The sequence below is a fragment of the Lepidochelys kempii genome, chromosome 1 (assembly GCF_965140265.1).
Source record: "Lepidochelys kempii isolate rLepKem1 chromosome 1, rLepKem1.hap2, whole genome shotgun sequence".
Taxonomy (NCBI): Eukaryota; Metazoa; Chordata; order Testudines; family Cheloniidae; genus Lepidochelys; species Lepidochelys kempii.
Window position 1 is genome coordinate 144,169,262 of NC_133256.1, and position 19,846 is coordinate 144,189,107.

Consider the following 19,846-nt stretch of genomic DNA (forward strand, 5'->3'; position numbering starts at 1 on the left):
TTGACATTTTTGATCAAAATGAAACACTTGGACATTCGTGAAATTGAAATGTTTAATTTTGTTTGTTGAATTGACCTGAAAGGCTCCCTTTCAAGTAAGACCAACATTAAACTGTATTTATCTTGCCTTATGGGAGTTGTTCTTTGGGCCTCCATTGTCTCCTATGGGGCCGGCTCTCTGGAGGACAATATTTCCTACAGTGCAATCTGCTCAGCTGACTGATCATTGTAATCGATGCAGCTCAGTCAGCTGCGTCTGCTGCCCTGCATTGTGGAGATGCAGTCCTCTAGGGAATTCAGCCCACAGGAGACAATGGGGCCATAAAGCAATGTGTTCGGGAAGTATAGTTCAGGGTTGTTGTTTAATTGATTCAGAACAAAACATTTTAGGTCAATTCATTACAATGAAATGTTCTGATTTGTGTTGAACTGACCTAAAACAAAATATTTTAATTTGATTTTCCCCCAAGGTAAAATTAAAATATTTTGGCAAATTTAAATTTTTCCATAGAAAGTTTTGATTCTGTGGAAACTCCATTTTTCTGTTAGAAAAACATTCCATGGGAAATCCACAACCATTTCTAGTTAGTGTGCCGGCTTATGAAAGGGCTTTGGAAGTGGGGGTTGGGGGGAGTTCATGCAAACAATTACACCACATCAGTCAGAAAATGGAAGTGTGATGAGATGTTTCCTTCCCCCTCTTTTTTGTTGAATTTTCACTTTGATAAAAAAATTAAGCCCACTTCTTCCAGCTTCTGGGATGTAGGCCGTCTGGCCTAGTTGTCAGAGCAAAGACATCAGGTCTACTGAGCAGAGCAGGCCCCCAGGTTGGGGAAAGAAGCCAATGGTCAGGACCAGAGTCAGCTGCCAATTTCCAGAGCTAGGGGGTCAAGCCTGAGTCAGAACCAGGATTCAAAGCTGAGGTCAGATACCAAATGCCAATGTCAAGCCATAGTCAGGGTCAGACGTTCAAGGCCAGAGCCGGGACTGGTAATTGCTGATTGGAGATGATGTGTAAGCGCATGAACTGTAGGAGAAACAAGGATCAAGCACAGAGCAGGAGCACAGTGGGAACAGGAGCAAAGGCGGGGGGGGGGGGGAGAGGCAGGAATGGAACAGGAAAAGAGTTGGGTGCAAGAACAAGCAGGATCCAATGTAGCCACAACAGGAAATCACCTTGCTGCTCACACAAACTTCCTGTGCCTCCTTCTGGCTTAAATAGTGTGGTTGGACAATCAGTGGAGCTGAGTGATCCTCCAAACAGGACTCACATGGGTGGTGCCTTGGCAGAGGCTATAGTCCTACTAGCTCCTTGGCCCAGCAGGTTTCAGTAGGTTCTGGGTACAGGATAGGATGCAGTAGCTGGCTGCAGGGAGCTGGCTGGGGACTCCTAGGCCTGCGATCAAGACCTGGGACATTACACCATTACCAGGTGTTGCTCTGAAACCACCCTTCTGGGGTGTTACCCCAAAATTCAGACCTAAGGCAACCCACAATGGCCTTCCTATCCTAACACCCCATTTATCAGTTTGGTCATTTCAGGACATAACAGGAGGTGGCCCACCCGAGAGGAATTGCCCAGGTTTTACCAGGGAGTTTGTTTCTGACCATCAGAGGACTCCCTAGAACAGACTAGTTCTGTTAACCCTTGGGAGGACACAGATACAGCCTTCCGCTCAAAGATTAACACTCAGGCAGTAATTTCTTCAAAACAAAATAAGTTTTATTTAACACAAAATATTCCTTAATACAATACCAAAAAAAACAACAACCCATAAACCTTTTAACATAACAGGGATATATTAGAATACAAACAAAATCTAGTAGTGCATATGATATTATACAATTAAACAGTTTTAAGTGGTTACATGCCACATGCAGTCACATGCAGAATGCTGACAGCAAGGCTTTTTAAAACCTTAAAACATAATTGTGATGGGATGAATTCACCCCGCACTGGATGAGGAAGGGTTAATTCTTCACTGTGGGCAGAGGAAAACATGCCCGCATGTCCCTACCAGGTATACTCCAGGTGTAGCAACAATATAAGAGGGAGCAGCCTGGCTCAGTCTGGGCTAACCACTGGAGAGGAAGAATGCTCCTTCCTGGCTCCTGCCCAGGAACCACTGGAGCCCTGGAAGCCAGAAGTGCCGAGACCCAAACAGATGCCCAGCTACCTCTGGACACCCCAGGGAGGTCATAGCTTCAGGGAGTTGCAGCAGACAAAGAACCCGGAGACCCTGAAGAGTCACAGATCACTGACTGGAGTGACAAAGTCGGAAGTAGCCCAAGGGGGACAAATCATTGTCCCACAGCTGGTCAGTGTATTGCAGATGGATCCCCGCAGAACAGGTGGTGAAAACACTTGCCACTGCAAGGGCCCTGGGCTGGGACCCAGTGGAGCAGGGAGGGCCTGGATCCCCCTATCTGGCTACTACGCTCACCAATGGGTGGCAGCCCACATCTCCCCTGCCAAGTGGCCGCTTGACCATCCAGTCCTGACTGGAGGGCAACTTTAGTGACTCTGGCCGCTATGCCATACAGCCTTGCCCAGAGGGCTACTCTATTGACTCTGGCCACCAGGCCATAGAGTCCCTCCTGGAAGGTGACGCTATTGGCTCCAGCTGCTAGGCCATACAGCCATGCCTGGAGGGGTATCTCCATTGACTCTGGCCACTAGATCTGGCTGCCAGCAAACCCAGAGTATCATTAATGACTCTGGCTACTAGACCTTAATGCCCTGTAGACCCAGGGTATCTCTATTGAGTTTGGCCATCGGGCCTTACTGCCTTGCAAACCCCAGGGTACCCCTATGGACTCTGGCTGCTAGGCCTTACTGCCCAGTAGAGAAGGGCTACCCCCCAGATGTGAGTTCCATGACCCTACTGCCCTGTGGCACAAGGCGATTCCATAGACACTGGCAATTGGGCCTTAAAACCCTGTGGATCAGGGCCTCTCTATGGACTCTTGCCCTTAGGTCTCATGGCCTGGAGACAGAGGGCATCTTGAGGATGGGGTGAACTCACCCCACACTGGATGGGGTCTCCCCACCCGGTCACAATAATAAACAATGAATGCACAATACACAGACATCCAGCTTTATTAACTTAGTCAAACACATACATGCTTCAGTTGGAAAATCATCATCCTTACTTTCTCTGATGTCTTCACTTCCTCTGTTATGGTCCTTCTGCTCTGTCCTGATGTTGCCTCTCCACCCTCACTACTCTGCCTTCTTCTGATTTCTTTGATTTTTCAGCTCTTTTAGATGATTTTCCTCAGTCTTGATTTTCTTTCTTCTGCCACTTCTTTCACACACACAGGCACCATCTACCCATGCTGATGGACGGACTAAAGCCTGTCAGCTCTCCATCTTATATGTAGATCTTGACCTATTCTGGTTGGCTGTTTCACATCATATGATTTGCATCCACCAATCAATTTCAAGTCCTCTAGAATGTGAACCTATTTGAAGACCTGTGCCTGTAGAGATGGACCTGTCTGAAGACTGGTGTTCTACCTGACTGACCGCTCCCTTCAGGTGTTGAAGTGATCTTTGTTTCATCCTAGTTTGCCTGCTTGCCATTGGCTAGATCATCCTAAAGCCACCAGTTTGGTTTTCACAACTCTGATTCCTCGCATCCGCCATTTTGTTTTCCCTCACTATGACCACTTAAAACTATCTTTAGTAACTATTTAAAGCCAAACAAATTACATATTTATATACAATTTAGCATTGTGTTTCACTGTCACCACTGCAATTTCACTAATTTACATAAACCCAAATCTTGATCTTTCCCTGCTTCAGCTAGTGGTGATAGACCAGCTCCATAGCTGATAGGTGATAGATCAGCACCGTAGATGCTGGACAGTGCCCAGTGCTGAACAGTGTTTTCAGCACACAGAGAGCAGCTGAAAAATCCTCTGTATCAGGGGTGGTGGTAAGTTTGTGACACATTCAGAGAGTTCTCTTGTATTCTATTCTATCTGGTTCCATTCCAGTAAGACTCTTATGCTACACTCACTTCAAGGGGAGGATGACCTCTTAGCACCTTCCAGAAATGCATCAAACTGTATAATTGGCATATGTCATGTGTCTTTCTCTACTTTTCCAATTCTCACAATACGAGGAAATTTGTAGCAGGCTTCTGGAACCAGGCACTCTCCATGTATCTCACTAGCACAATCCAATCTGGCAGGAAAACTCAGAGGATGCCTATACCACACAAAGGATAGCTGAGAATGAGCAGGTGAGGAATTTTGTGTGTGTGAGAGAGATTAGGGCACTCATCTAGAATGGAGGGAAACTGAGATTGAAATTCCTTCTCAGCCTAATTTTAACAGGGAATTGAACCTAGGACCCCATCTCAGTGCCATAATCATGGGATTATTGGGTATTCTGGGGTAGGGTGGCCTTAGTCTCTCCTATTGGAGCTGTTTCATTTTGTATAAATAATTAACTAATCATTAGGATAGGGACTTGAACCAGATTCAAAAGACCTTTAAGTACCTAACTCCCACTGGGAATGAGGCACCTAAATACCTTTGAGGATCTGGGCCATCATGCATCTTTGCCTCAATTCTGCATTAATAAAATGCAGATAATAGTACTACACAGGGGTGTTGTGAGCATAAATGCACTAAGGACTGGGTGGTGCTCTCATACTATAGTAATGGTAGAAATATTTCTAGAAGCCCATGCAAAGATATCACAGTGATGACTTTGGGTGGGATTTTCAATATTGTTCAGCAATGGCTTATATGTGCTCCTTCTGAAATCAATGTAAATTGATTGCAGCTGGGGCAGAGTTAGATGAGCACTGATTTTTACTTTTTTTAATCCCACCTTTGATGTAGTAAGTGAAACTTTTCCATCCACTCCTTAGAACTGACCATCTGCTACAGCGATAATCAGTTATCCCCTATGATGCATTCACATCAAATCTTTTTAGTCATTCTCCCCTTTATGCCTGATTCATTATGTTTGTGGCACCATAGTTCATCACTATGGAAATAACTGTAATACTCCAAATAGCGACGTCTGACATCACTAAATGAATCAGCCAGGAGGAATCATCGGTTTGTATATAGAAAAATATTTTTTACAAAAAATATTTTGGGATATGGTGGCAGAAAGAATGGGGGAAATATGTAGAAATATCAGTGTAGTAGAGATTATAGATTTTTTACAAAAATCTAAATTTTAAACATTTGCTGCAGTGCAGTGGTGGTTCTTTAAAATCACCAACAATGAATCTGTCAACTGACACTCAGTAGCAGCATATTTAAATAGCTTAAGAGTTACAGTACCATATGCTCCAGTGAGTACAAAGATACAAATTACTCTATAGATATAATTCTCTGTGTTCAAGTGAGCAGACACAATGACTGCACTGCTGATGTTGTTGTCTTTAATGATGTAACTTTTGGCACAATAGTATTATAGGAACATTATACATACCTTTTTGTCACAAGTTACATGGTTTCTTTGCATTACCATAAGCAATGCATGGGTCAACTCTCCTTCATTTCTACCTTTCTTACGTGACATCTCTATTTTTATTCTTTCAGCAGCTTTTCTCAAAAATCAGTGGTGTCTCTTTTCTTTCCATACTCTTTACTTTTTTTATGTCTGCATACTTTTCTACAGACATTGAGCACATATCCTTAATCTTCATCTAATTAACCTCAGTTTTCTCTCTAAATTGCCATGTTGCCTCATAGGCTTTTACCAATCAGACATGTACCAAAATACTCAGTACCTCAACTATCCTGTCCTGTATTTATTACTTTTTTTGTGCAGAATAAGCCTTTTATCTGACTGTACATGTGGGGAGAAAGGGCAATGACAAGACTGACAACCAATTCAGCTTTTGAAGAGTTGTCTAGCATTAGCACCAAGGGGTGAAATATCACTTGGTGTTTAGTAGGTTTATCCAGATTCTCAGGGAGGGGAGCACACCCTAATCAAGATGGCCAGGAGAAATGGTTATTTATTTATTTTTTAGTTCCGGAAAAAAATCGCTTTGTTTTGTGTGTTGCTGGTTTTCAATTAGTTCTAATTGCCAATTATAAACTGATACTAGAACACCTGCTCCAAAACTGCTCATTGGCTGGTCTTTCTAGTCAATGGGCTTGATTCTCCACCACACTGCAAGGAGCAGGAAGGAGATATATTAGCAAGATAACTGCTCATAGGGCCTAATTTTTTCCCTGCCGTGCCCTTTGTGTAGTCTTGGGAATTGTTGGGAAGTGGATATAAAGCAGTAGTGTAAGTAAAGCATTCTAATTTTGCATTAACTTTCCACAGATGTAAAGACCCACACAGAGCAGTAGGAATAAGACCCACTATGTCTGTATGGCACCTAAAAGTGTATATAGAGGAAAGTCTGAAGCAATGTAAAGTCCATGTTAAATAGCTTTATAGTGTCAGGGAGTAGAAACTACTGAAAAGTGACTGAAAGGAGGAAGGGGTATGTTTGCAAAAATGGGTACAGTCTGAGAAATGTCTGCATATACTGAAGTCAGGAAAACTGTACAAGTGTAAGCTGTTGGTATAAATTAATGCTACCCAGAGGAAGCCATATTTGCAGCAGAAAGGTGACAATAAATATACAATAGTTCAATAGCTGTGTAGGGGTAGTCACCAAACTTAGAAAAAGGCTCAGTGCCCCCAGCTATTTTGTGACTTTGTTTGTGTGACTTGTTGTTGCCAGTAGGTTTTTGGACTTGGGAGATAATGCTTATGTAGTAATAAAGGTAACCATTGTGATAACCAGAGATTTCAGGAAGCTGGAAATCACATCAGGCAGATTAGACACATGTATGCTGATCACAAATGTTCAAGCATTTTCCATGATGTTCATTTTGGAATCTCACTGGAAACCAAAAAACAAAGAGGGGTAGAAATCATGCTCTAATTCCAGTGAGTACACAGTATTCCTAACGGGTTTAGGACTAGGACCACAATGGGCATTGGATTGGGCATTTAATTCCTTTCTGCCATTAATGCCAATATAGTTACCAACAGATGTATTGCCTTGTATTCTGTATGATAAGGATCAACCATATTTTTTTTTCTGCAAGATAACACAAACTGAAATATGTATATGCATCTGGAGGAGAAACCCACTGAAAAGCATATTTCCTTCACATATTTAGATTAACCTGGGTGCTGATTTAAATGTTCTCCATCACTTTATCATCTGTGAAAGCATGTAGAAATTAATGGACTCTGAGGTACACATCACTTTAAAAAATCAATCCTGTATCTGGTCAGAGTTTAATACATAGTAAGAACTAAATAAACAGCATCATTGGTCTAATCTATGCATTTTTCTGAGTTATACAGTTTTCTATTTCTGCACAGAAGAGGTATCACATTGCACTTTCCTAGGCCATATAACTATTTTTCTACTAATTCATGATCGCCTTCACTGATTAATGCACCTGCCTCTTTGCTTTGCAATTTAAGCTATTAGAAATCACTGCATGTAGCAACAGTGAGTGGGGAACAGTCATTTGAATCTAATGAAGTACACCTTTTCCTGGAAACAGGATTAATGATTGTTTCTAGTTAAGGTTGCAGTACAGAAAGGAAGTAAACCTCTACCGTTGGAAAGTCATGCAAGGCCTGAGGCAATGCTTCCTCAGATTTGTAAGGTTCAACAGAGCCTCAGCCAATATTATTGCAGGTGTTGCAAGGTCTGACAGGAGCCAAGGTAGAAGTCCTGCGGACCAAGAGAACTCTAGAGAGAGTTGGAGCATGGGATTTCATTATGCTGCGAGCATATATCTGAAAATAGAGCCCTTTCCTGGTTGGACCAAAATGATTAAATCTGTAGATGTCGAAAGGTGTTGACTGAGCTGCAGGAATTCAGTCTGTTTTTCATATTTACAAACAATACAGCTACAACAATGATTCCTGAAATACCATAGTGTGCAAAGTAGATTATTTCATCTTGCAGGTTTTTCTGAATTTTTAATGGTGAAAGCCTACTCTAGATCTATTCATTTCTAAATGGTTTCCCAGGGGATATAAGCGAGGCTGAAATAAAGCCCCGGGCTTGCAGATGAACTTTTTAATCATATGACTCTGAAATAAACAACAATTGAAGAATAAACACCTGTCTTAAGAAAGAATTCTTCCAGTCACCACTGAGCAGCTTAAGGCTTTTCAAATGTCAGCAGGAGAGTGGCAAAATCAGAAGTCTTAAAAAAAATCCAGGATGCCATTCATAGAATCATATAATATCAGGGTTGGAAGGGACCTCAGGAGGTCATCTAGTCCAACCCCCTGCTCAGAGCAGGACCAATTCCCAATTTTTGCCCCAGATCCCTAAATGGCCCCCTTGAGGATTGAACTAACAACCCTGGGTTTAAGCAGGCCAATGCTCAAAGCACTGAGCTATCCCTCCTCCTCAGATATCATTTGTGTTTGCCTTATAATGGCTCATTTGATGGTGAGTTATCAGACTAGTCTATTATTCCTGATGTCTTCAAAATGTCCACTTTTACTATAAATATTTGTGCTAACTGCACTGGATTTTCTGTCTGATTATCATAATTCTTGGTAGGATTTTAAAATTCTTTCATTCACTATGTATTTTGAACACTTGTTAAGCATGGTGATTTATCACAAAGGAATTTTATATTAAAGCTGTATCTAATGTAATTGCAAAAGCAATAGATTTTTCAACTGACTTTACTGTCTTTCTAGCCCTCTGACTGTCCTCTTGGTAATAGATGGTAAATGTATAGTGATAGATGCTCCCTTGCAAGAGCTGAAGCTAGTGCTCCTGCGGTGTTTGTAAGTACCACTCTATAGCTATACTTGCCATCTAGGATTGTTAGCACAAGAAATGGGAGTGAATTTCTGCAGTGTCTGAGGAATGATTGGTGGTATGCAGGGTGAGTTTATGGAGGCAAAAAGGAGAATAGATCAGTGCCTGGAATGGTAAAACAGGTGTGTGTAAGGATACATGAGGATAATGAGGGAGAATGCAGAAACTAGATCCATGAAGGGATTCATGTAGATGCCTAACTGACATTTCAGGTGCCAAAATTTAGATACTAAAGCCCCCTGTTTAGCTGCTGCCTAACCCAGAAGGTGCCTAAATTACTACTGCTGGTCATGTACAAGCTCACTTAAAACTTGATGCCTGGACCCTAGTTCACACCTGTGCTCCAGCAGGATTCACAAACCAGGTGCTCCCCTGCCTGTGTTGCCTACAGGGCTGATCTGTGCAGCTGCTTTAGAGCATGCCTACTGGAATAGTCCTCATGAAAAATGGCCAGGTGGTGTAGCCTATAGGACTAACTTGCTTACTCGCGCGCATATATATATCTATATCTATATATCTTTTCTTATAGTTTTAGTATTTGATGTATAGGTTTATAGATTTATATTAAAAATAAGTTTGGCTGTAATGCAAGAGACCTACAGGCCATATCCTGTATGTTAAGCTAAGGCAAAGTTAGCATTTCTATATTAAGACCTTTTTACCCAGAAAAGTAAAGTTGACCTATATCTTGTCACCTAAATAGATAAGTACCCACACCTATGTCTATGACCTTTTATCTAGAACAATAGACAATGGAGAATGACATAGGGTTTTGTTTTTTTCAATGTTGTACCCACAGACTTAACAAGTACACCACACAAGACTCATGTGTGTACATACCTGTCATCAATACACATACATATTAGCCTATGGGTAAGCATACCCTAACATTTTGTGGGTGAGGAATGAAATTTGGGCATAGGAGGAAGGATTTCCGTCACTTTGCCCTATAAAAGAGGTGACCTACCTCGATAGAGTACTCCAGACTCCATTTCTATTCTTATTTATTCTATTTCGACTCTATCTATTCTATCTCTCTATGATGGCTGCTACTATTAGTAGGCTATACTTGTTCGTCTTAAACTTTAAGTTTCAAGGGAACTAGGTTAAGCTTGGTTTCCCTAAGTTATATTCTTAGTATTGTTTATTAGGTTTTGATTTTAAGTTTAAGTAGCATTAGTTTTTTCTAAGCACTCCAACCCTCACTCAAGAATTGAGAAACCTGAACCACAAGGCTGGTCCTGTGTCTCTTACCACCAGGTTATCAAGGAAGGGTGTGAGTATATAACCAAAGCTTTGTTGCATATAATACTATATTATCATATGGATCTTTTGAATAGCAGTAATGCAATTGTAACTTTGTAACTCTAATTATTTTACCATTTACTTACTATTTCATTGATTTTAATAAAAAGTCTTTATGACTATATCTGTCTCAGTGTAAGCTTCCTGTCACACCCCCCCGCCCCCCGAGGGTCCTTTTTGTAAATTCTGTGGAGCCTGATTCGGGACAAGAACTTTTATCTTCTGATCAAACAGATTGGCGAGCCTAAACCCACACTAATTAATGTTAATGCTTAATTATTATTAATATAATTGATTAAAATAATTAAAATTAAATTAATAAATTAAATCAATAGTACTAACACACCCTAGATCAGGCTACAGTGGTTCCCCCACAGCCCAGTGGTTAGAGCACTCATTTAGGATATAGATACTAATTGGAGCAGGGACTTGAACCTGATAGTCTCAGGGTGTGCTAACAACCTGGCTATCACACAAATAGGGGGATGACCACCAATTTAGCCCAGGAGGGGTGGTGGAGGAAGGAAGGAAAATGCCACACAGCACTTTAACAATTTACAACTTTAAAATTTATTGAATGCCAGCCTTCTTTTTTTGGGGGGCAATCCTCTGTGGCGGAGTGGCTGGTTGGCTGGTGGCCCCCCCACCGCGTTGGGTGTGGAGTCTATGGAACTTGGGGAGGAGGGCAGTTGGTTACACAGGGGCTATAGTGGCAGTCTGTGCTCCAGCTGCCTTTGCTGCAGCTCAACCATACACTGGAGCATACTGGTTTGGTCCTCCAGCAGCCTCAGCATTGAATCCTGCCTCCTCTCATCACGCTGCTGCCACATTTGAGCTTCAGCCCTGTCTTCAGCCCGCCACTTACTCTCTTCAGTCCACCACCTCTCCTCCCGGTCATTTTGTGCTTTCCTGCACTCTGACATTATTTGCCTCCACGCATTCGTCTGTGCTCTGTCAGTGTGGGAGGACAGCATGAGCTCGGAGAACATTTCATCTCGAGTGCGTTTTTTTTTCTTTCTAAGCTTCACTAGCCTCTGGGAAGGAGAAGATCCTGTGATCATTGAAACACATGCAGCTGGTGGAGAAAAAAAAAGGGACAGCAGTATTTTAAAAGTCACATTTTATAAAACAGTGGCTACACTCTTTCAGGGTAAACCTTGCTGTTAACATACATAGCACATGTGCTTTCGTTACAAGGTGGCATTTTGCCTCCCTCCACCGCATGGCTACACCCTCAACCTTCCCCCCTCCCTGTGGCTAACAGCAGGGAACATTTCTGTTTAGCCACAGGCAAACAGCCCAGCAGGAATGGGCTCCTCTGAGTGTCCCCTGAAGAAAAGCACTCTATTTCAACCAGGTGACCATGAATTATATCTCACTCTCCTGAGGATAACACAGAGAGATAACGGATGTTGTTTGAACGCCAGCAAACATACACAGCAATGCTTTGTTGTACAATGATTCCCGAGTACGTGTTACTGGCCTGGAGTGGTAAAGTGTCCTACCATGAAGGATGCAATAAGGCTGCCCTCCCCAGAAACCTTTTGTAAAGGCTTTGGGAGTACATCCAGGAGAGCCGTGAATGCCAGGGCAAAGTAATCCTTTCACATGCTTGCTTTTAAACCATGTATAGTATTTTAAAAGGTACACTCACCGGAGGTCCCTTCTCCGCCTGCTGGGTCCAGGAGGCAGCCTTGGGTGGGTTTGGGGGGTACTGGCTCCAGGTGCAGGGTGAGAAACAGTTCCTGGCTGTCGGGAAAACCGGTTTCTCTGCTTGCTTGCTTTGAGTTATCTACAACCTCATCATCATCATCATCATCATCATCTTCTTCGTCCCCAAAACCTGCTTTCGTGTTGCCTCCATCTCCATTGAAGGAGTCAAACAACACGGCTGGGGTAGTGGTGCCTGAAGCCCCTAAAATGGCATGCAGCTCATCATAGAAGCGGCATGTTTGGGGCTCTGACCCGGAGCGGCCGTTCACCTCTCTGGTTTTCTGGTAGGCTTGCCTCAGCTCCTTCAGTTTCACGCGGCACTGTTTCAGGTCCCTGTTATGGCCTCTGTCTTTCATGCCCTGGGATATTTTGACAAAGGTTTTGGCATTTCGAAAACTGGAACGGAGTTCTGATAGCACGGATTCCTCTCCCCATACAGCCATCAGATCCCGTACCTCCCGTTCGGTCCATGCTGGAGCTCTTTTGCGATTCTGGGACTCCATCATGGTCACCTCTGCTGATGAGCTCTGCATGGTCACCTGCAGCTTGCCATGCTGGCCAAACAGGAAATGAGATTCAAAAGTTCGCGGTTCTTTTCCTGTCTACCTGGCCAGTGCATCTGAGTTGAGAGTGCTGTCCAGAGCGGTCACAATGGAGCACTCTGGGATAGCTCCCGGAGGCCAATACCGTCGAATTGTGTCTACAGTACCCCAAATTCGAGCCGGCAAGGCCAATTTAAGAGCTAATCCACTTGTCAGGGGTGGAGTAAGGAAATCGATTTTAAGAGCCCTTTAAGTCAAAATAAAGGGCTTTATCGTGTGGACGGGTGCAGGTTTACATCGATTTAATGCTGCTAAATTCGACCTAAAGTCCTAGTGTAGACCAGGGCTTATAAAGGTGTCTCCTCTCTCCTCATTTGTGCATATGGAGAAAAGGGCTGATCTGCTTAAGTACCTAGCTCCAGGAGAGGGTTCATAGCTGCAAATCTCAAGTGGAGTGAGACTTGGCCACACCCCTCTTCTCTTTGTCAGTTTAGGCAGCTCTCTATTCAGCATGCTGGCTTTTGACAATCTCATTCTTTGGCACCTAACTCTCCTCATGCACTGTACAGCGAGTCTGTGCACCTAACTTGGGGCTGTGAATTCCATTAGATGCTAAGATGCTTCAAGTTAGGCATTGCAAAACTGACTCTTAGTCCCCTTTGCAGGTCTAGTCCTGAGTATGCAGCAGAAGAAAAGCAGGCTTGGAGAACATCTTCTCAGGAACAGATATCTGTACCAAACACATAAAGTACTCTAACCAGCAGCAAATTTCATATGACTAAGAAAACAAGTTCCCCTATGCTGGATCTACATGTAGATCCCTAAATCCTGAAAGTAGAGTGAAATCAACCCCCAGGTAGGGTCTTAGCACAGTGCCTTTTTCAGCTGCTCTTTCGGCCCTGGTGTGAAGTCTCAAAAGACTAACAACAACCTTTTCCCTTTGTTCAGCATGAATTGCTTTGCTGACATTGGCCTGTAGCTTAAAAAGAGCATTAGTCACTCACAACTGCTTAGAATGTTAAGAAGGGAGAGGTCATTAATGAACAACAATTGCTGCACCAGCTGAGTAGTCACTCTTTTCCTAAGTGTGTCATCATCCCCTCCTGCTATGCTCCTTGCAATTTTAAAGTAAGGTCAGTAGTTTGGATCCTTCCTCTGGGATTAATTGGTGGCCTTTCCTGAGTAACCATTGCAGGACATTAGTACTGTGATTGTCATTGTTCTCAGAATGTTTACTTTTAGTAACTGCATACTAATAACAGGGGTTTGGAATTTCCTTTAAATTGCAGCAATCTGAACCTATCCGTGAGTCTCCATGCTTTCTTGTAGTGTTTGCAGTTACATTTCAGACTGCCATAGTTATATGGAAAAACTGTTAATATGGCAACCAGAGATTGATTGATTTCAACCAGTGGTTGTGATATTGAACACTTTTTGTTATTTAGCCAAATGTGAACTATATGTAATATTCTATGCTGCTAGGTAAATGTGTTTGTTCTGCTGCAGAATCACTGATGCGCTTCACTGTTTATGCTTCTTCTCTGTGGTATTTAACTCACCTTTCCTTTCCATTACAAGGCCCACCCACTCACTCTGCCAAAAGAGTTCAGAGAACAAATAAATTTAAACACTACCTTTGGTTTCTTGCACAGCCATTTTAATCATCATCATGTTCCCCAGCTCTTTTATTAACTGCTGGAACTGTGATTTTTAGTTACTCCTGTCCCTCATCACTTGAGAATGTTTGTTTGGTCTTTCAATGGCAAGAGCTATTGTTTAAGAGCTGTTATTGCTAGCAGCCTAAAACAATATTGGAAGTTGTAGGACACATGCAGTACATTATTTTGTAGAGTTGAACATTTTTGAGCCATCAAAATGATGCACAGTTACCCAAGAACATGAGAAAAGAATCCATATACATCCCTTAATTTTAGCACATTACCTTTTTGTTTGTGATTTATTTGTTTTTAAGTGACTGAGGTAAATATTTTGGACATTTGTCATAAATATAAAGGGAAGGGTAACCACCTTTCTGTATACAGTGCTATAAAATCCAGCCTGGCCAGAGGAAAAACCCTTTCACCTGTAAAGGGTTAAGAAGCTAAGATAACCTCGCTGGCACCTGACCCAAAAGGGCCAATGAGGGGATAAGATTCTTTCAAATTTGGAGGGGGGACAAAGGATTTTGTCTGTCTATGTGGTGCTTTTGCCGGGAACAGATCAGGAATGCAGACTTACAACTCCTGTTAAGTTAGTAAATAATCTAGCTAGAAATGCATTGATTTCCTTTTGTTTAATGGCTGGTAAAATAAGCTGTGCTGGAGGAAATGTATATTCCTGTTTTTGTGTCTTTTTGTAACTTAAGGTTCTGCCTAGAGGGATTTTCTATGTTTTGAATCTGATTACCCTGTAAGGTATTTACCATCCTGATTTTACAGAGGTGATTCTTTTACTTTTTCTTTGATTAAAATTCTTCTTTGAAGAACCTGATTGATTTTTCATTGTTCTTAAGATCGAAGGGTTTGGGTCTGTGTTCACCTATGCAAATTAGTGAGGATTCTTATCAAGCCTTCCCCAGGAGACGGGGTGTAGGGCTTGGGGAGATATTTTGGGGGAAGACATCTCCAAGTGGGCTCTTTCCCTGTTCTTTGTTTAACACGCTTGGTGGTGGCAGCATAGGGTTCAAGGCCAAGGCAAACTTTGTACCTTGAGGAAGTTTTTAACCTAAGCTGGTAAGAATAAGCTTAGGGAATCTTTCATGCAGGTCTCCACATCTGTACCCTAGAGTTCAGAGTGGGGAAAGAACCTTGACAGCATCTTTATAAGCAAACCAGAATTAAGATAATCCTTCTAAGTCAAGAGTATGTTGAAATCATCACTGTAACATACTCTCCACTTAGCTTATTCAAGCAGCAGCCCACGTTCTACTCAATGAAACTGTCTTGGGAAATTTTTCACAGCGGGAGAAAGGTGAGATGAGGACTGGAATGTTTAAGGTGGTGATAATTAGCCATCAGGAGCATCTGGCAATTATTCTTAACTTTTAAGAGTTTCAAAAGTTGTGCTGCTAGGTTCTCTAAAGCTAAATGAACAAGTGAGCTCTGAAGATATGCTGAAAGTTGAAGCAAAAATGCAGATTCCCTTTTCAGTAACTCATTAAAAAGATACTGAAGTTTGTTTTAAGAATATTTCCCTAGATACATATGAGAAAAAAATAGACTTAGATGCAAATGAGATTTGCTGAAGTTATTCTCACTAACCGAGCTAGAGACAGGCCTAAGTACTGGGATATCAACATGCAGAGACAGATACTCATACATTAATGAACATTTTACTGAATACTGTCTTTATGTATATGCTTTCAACTGATTGTGCCACAATATGAAACAAATAATTAGAATCACTGTCATTATCATGATTTCTTTTGTTTGCTTTATTAATTGTTTTGTAAGAAAATGTCATAATTTAATCTTAATTAAAACAAACAATTTATCACCTTTAGTTCAAAACTTTCATTTCTATACCATGGAATGCAGACTTAAGTGGACAAATTAAACTATGAGTAAATGGGTGAAACTCCATTGACCTTGAGGGAGTTTCACCCACTTGCTACAAGCTAGTATTTAGTCCTAAGCATTAACATATTGGGGAATATGATTGTTAAAGTATTTTTGTGTTACTGAATTGATATGAGCCAGATCCTCAGCTGGTGCAAATGAGAATAGCTCCACTGAAGTTAGAGGAGATATACCAATTTACAACAGCTGAGCATGTGGCCTATTATTTTCAAAGAAAGTAATATTTTAATACTTGTCGAAGGCTTGCATCCATATGCAGGATTCTAGTAAGTGTGTGGTCCTCCTGTGACTCTCATGGCAGAACTTCAGGAAGGATGGCACTTGCCACATGCTATCATCACAAAAACCCTCACTGGACAAGCCTTGTTTCCTGAGGCACTGCTTATTACACCAAGTGTTAGAGAAATATTGAGGGAGAAGGCCACAGCTTAAGTAATGTGCTGGCCTGGAGCCCAGTATTAGAGCTGGTGGGAAACAGTTTTCCCACGTAGGAAGTATTTGAGATTTTGGGAAAAAAAATCCTTTGAGTTAAGATGAAAAATCAGTCTAGAAAATCTTCAATAGCTGACAAATCAAAAAGAATTTGGGCTTTTATCAGTCTAAACCTTTTTTTTTATTTCAACTTTTAAAACTTTTTGAAATGATAATTAATCCACATTTTTGGGGGTAAAATGTCATTTTGAACCAGGAAAGTGGAGTTTGTTTTTGTTTAAAAAGTGTCAAAATGGGACATTGACGATTTCATAACTTTTTTTTCAAGTTGAGAAATGAACTGAAACTGACCCTTTCCCATAAAATGTTTTTGTTCTGACGAATCAACATTTTTCAATGGGAAAAATTCCCAAATGGCTCTAACCAGTGTGACAAGCAGATACTCTGGGACTGAGACCACGGAACAGGTCAACCAAAGTAGCAATGGTGTGTGTGTGCGGGGGGGGAGATCACTCAGGATTTCCCTTTCACCACCGCTTCTGTTTGCGCCTGGTCCTACAGTGAAAGAAGAAAACACTGAGGTGCTTGCACTTGGTGATCAGCACCCATCAGAATTGGGGGCCTTAATAAGAGACTCTGAATTGTTGCTGTTTGTGATTTTTTTTCCCTAATATTTCTTTACTTTTATACAATTAATCATCGTGCAGCTGTTTCAATCAACTTTTACATCTTCGCTTTTACCCATATGGATGCTTTCACTTGCTGGATTGAGACAGACTTTGTTTCTTTGAACACTTTCTCTTTTCCCTGTCATTTCTCTCCATTGCTTTCATTGTTAACCTGTGTCACACATGCTGCCAGAAATTGTTTTGCTGAGATCACACAATCTAACTTACCCCTCTTTTATTCTACTTTTGTAGTCATTATTGCTCAGCTGGCCTACTGTATTTAAAATAACTATTATCAATTGTGCTACTTTACAATTAAGACAAATTACCCCTTCTACGTCACTCATATGCATAATGGAAGCATCCTTGTACCAAATCAACACATTTCTTGCTGTTTTATTGCCTTCTGTTTGTGTGCCCTCATTTCTACTGCTATAATTGAAAACTCTCATTGCTATTTCGCTCTTTGACAAATGCTTTTGGCTTCTGTTATAATCCTCCCATCCTCTTCCTCTTGACAAAACTGGTTGAAGCCAAAATTGTACTTTTCATTAGAGCTGGTTGGCAATTTTTTGACAACAATGTATTTTGTCAGAAAATGTTGATTTGGAGAAACCAAATAACTCACAGGCTTGTACCAGGGTTAACAAAACTTTCATCAGGAAAGGTTTCTCAGGTTGAGGATGGGTCTCTTTCAATTCCTATTGTTGGAGCCACTCCTCTTTGTATAAATAATTTAAATATTGGGCCAGAGAACAAGAGAGACTGACTCTATCGACCAGCGGTTAGGATACTTAGCCAGTATGTGGGAGACTCAGGATCAAGTTTCTGCTCCCATGATTAGGACTATGAATTGGGGGAAAGCCCCCCAGCATAGCCTTAGGGGGCACACCTGGGATGAGACATGCATTTCTTCTCCAGCTCTATTTATTATAGATTAATATTGAGTCTATAATCCCAAATCTAAATGTGTGACAGTAAGGGCTAATGGGTTGTCTAACAATAAATATCTTCCATTTTTAAATATTTTGTGATGTGAATTTTGCAAAAAAATCACACACACAGCTAAACAAGCACTATTTAAAGCAAATGAACAAGTGAAACGCTACAGCACCGCAGTTGCAGCAGCCCAGCTGTGCCACTGTAGTGTTTTAAGGGGAGACAAATCCCAGAGCCCTGACACCAGCAGCCAGCTTTTTGCAGCACACAGTAGCTTCACTCTGGCTTCCACGAGACTGATTACTTCTTGCAGGGTGACATCAACCGTCCTTCCAGTCCTGAGTCTCTCCAAAACTGTCTCCCTGGAGTGTCCCTCAGACCAGGCCCTCACAGAAGCTATCAAGTTCTCTGCCTCCAAACTCACAGAATACACACATCAGCCTGACATTTTGGCTGAGGATTTTACCCTTTAGCACACAGAGCTGAGATGATTTTGTAATAAAATAAGTTTATTAACACAAACAGAGACTAAAATGGTAATAAGGAAGAAGAGAAGAGGCTAGGATGACAGAAGAATTCTTCCACTGACCTAAGTTACCGCTGCTCAGAAAGGTGGATTAATTAGAGTGCTGGAAAAATCCTTTCTGCTGGTGTAGGAAGTGTCTACAGTATGGCACTACAGTGACTCAGCTTCAGTGCTGTGCTGTATTGTTGTAGCACCTAAAATGCAGACATGGCTTACGTGTGAGCTTCTGGAAGTTTTAAAGCACATTCTGGTGCTGTTGCACATCCTGTTTGGTGCAGTGATTAGTTCTACAAACCTGCCATAAAGCACGTATCTATTTTGGAAACGTGTGCCACCTTTCTCACAGAACAGTAAAACTGTCTCTGAGAAGACACTTGCTGTAAAGGCTTCAAGAGAGAGAAAGATTTAAAAGCAGCATTTTCAACACATTTGAAAGCAAGGAACAGTCTGTCTCTTTTTCCACAAAAAAGCAAAGCAATATTCTAGTAATTAAATTTCCTTATTAAATATTGTTTCTGTACTACTAATAAATAAATTCTGCAACACAAACCTTTACAGAAAGAAGCTCATGAAACCCAGTTATTGTGCTTAGAATGTGGCAAGGGAGTCCCCACTGGAACCTGCCAAATGCCCTTTACCTTTCATGTGGTTGAACTGTCCCACTCAGGGACAGGACCCTCCAAAGCACAGCTCATGAAAGCTTATGCTCAAATTTCCTTCACAGCATCAGTCCTCCCTGATGGACCCTGGAAGGAGGCTGTGCTGTGGGGAGAAGAGGTGAAGAATGGAAAGCTAGGGGCAAGAGTGAATAGAGCATATCACAGCATATCACCCTCCCTTCTGGTCCCACAGATTTCCAGATTAAAAACCTGTATGGGAAGCAGCAAAGAACTGGTATTGCTTTGGATAAAATAATCTTTACCTCAGCTTATTTTAATGAGAAGAGGCAGGAGAACAGGCCTTCTTAGCTGACATGTTTGTTCAGGATATTCAATGAATTGCTGTCCTAACTCTGCTCATGGAGTTACACTGTTGAAGAATTCTGGCTCTTTAAGTTTCCTCTAGTCTCTCATACACCTATATAATTAAAAAAATACAACACTAGAACACTGATATACTGGAAAAATGTCTCTTGTACTCCCACATAGTGCAATGCCCCAAAATCCCTACTTTGAAAGTGGAATTAGACTGTTTCATCAATTATAAACCAATGCCTCCATGACTATGACACAGGATATAACCAAATTATACTCTAAAATTTATTTTACATAGAGCTATTTAATGCATAATCTCACACCCCA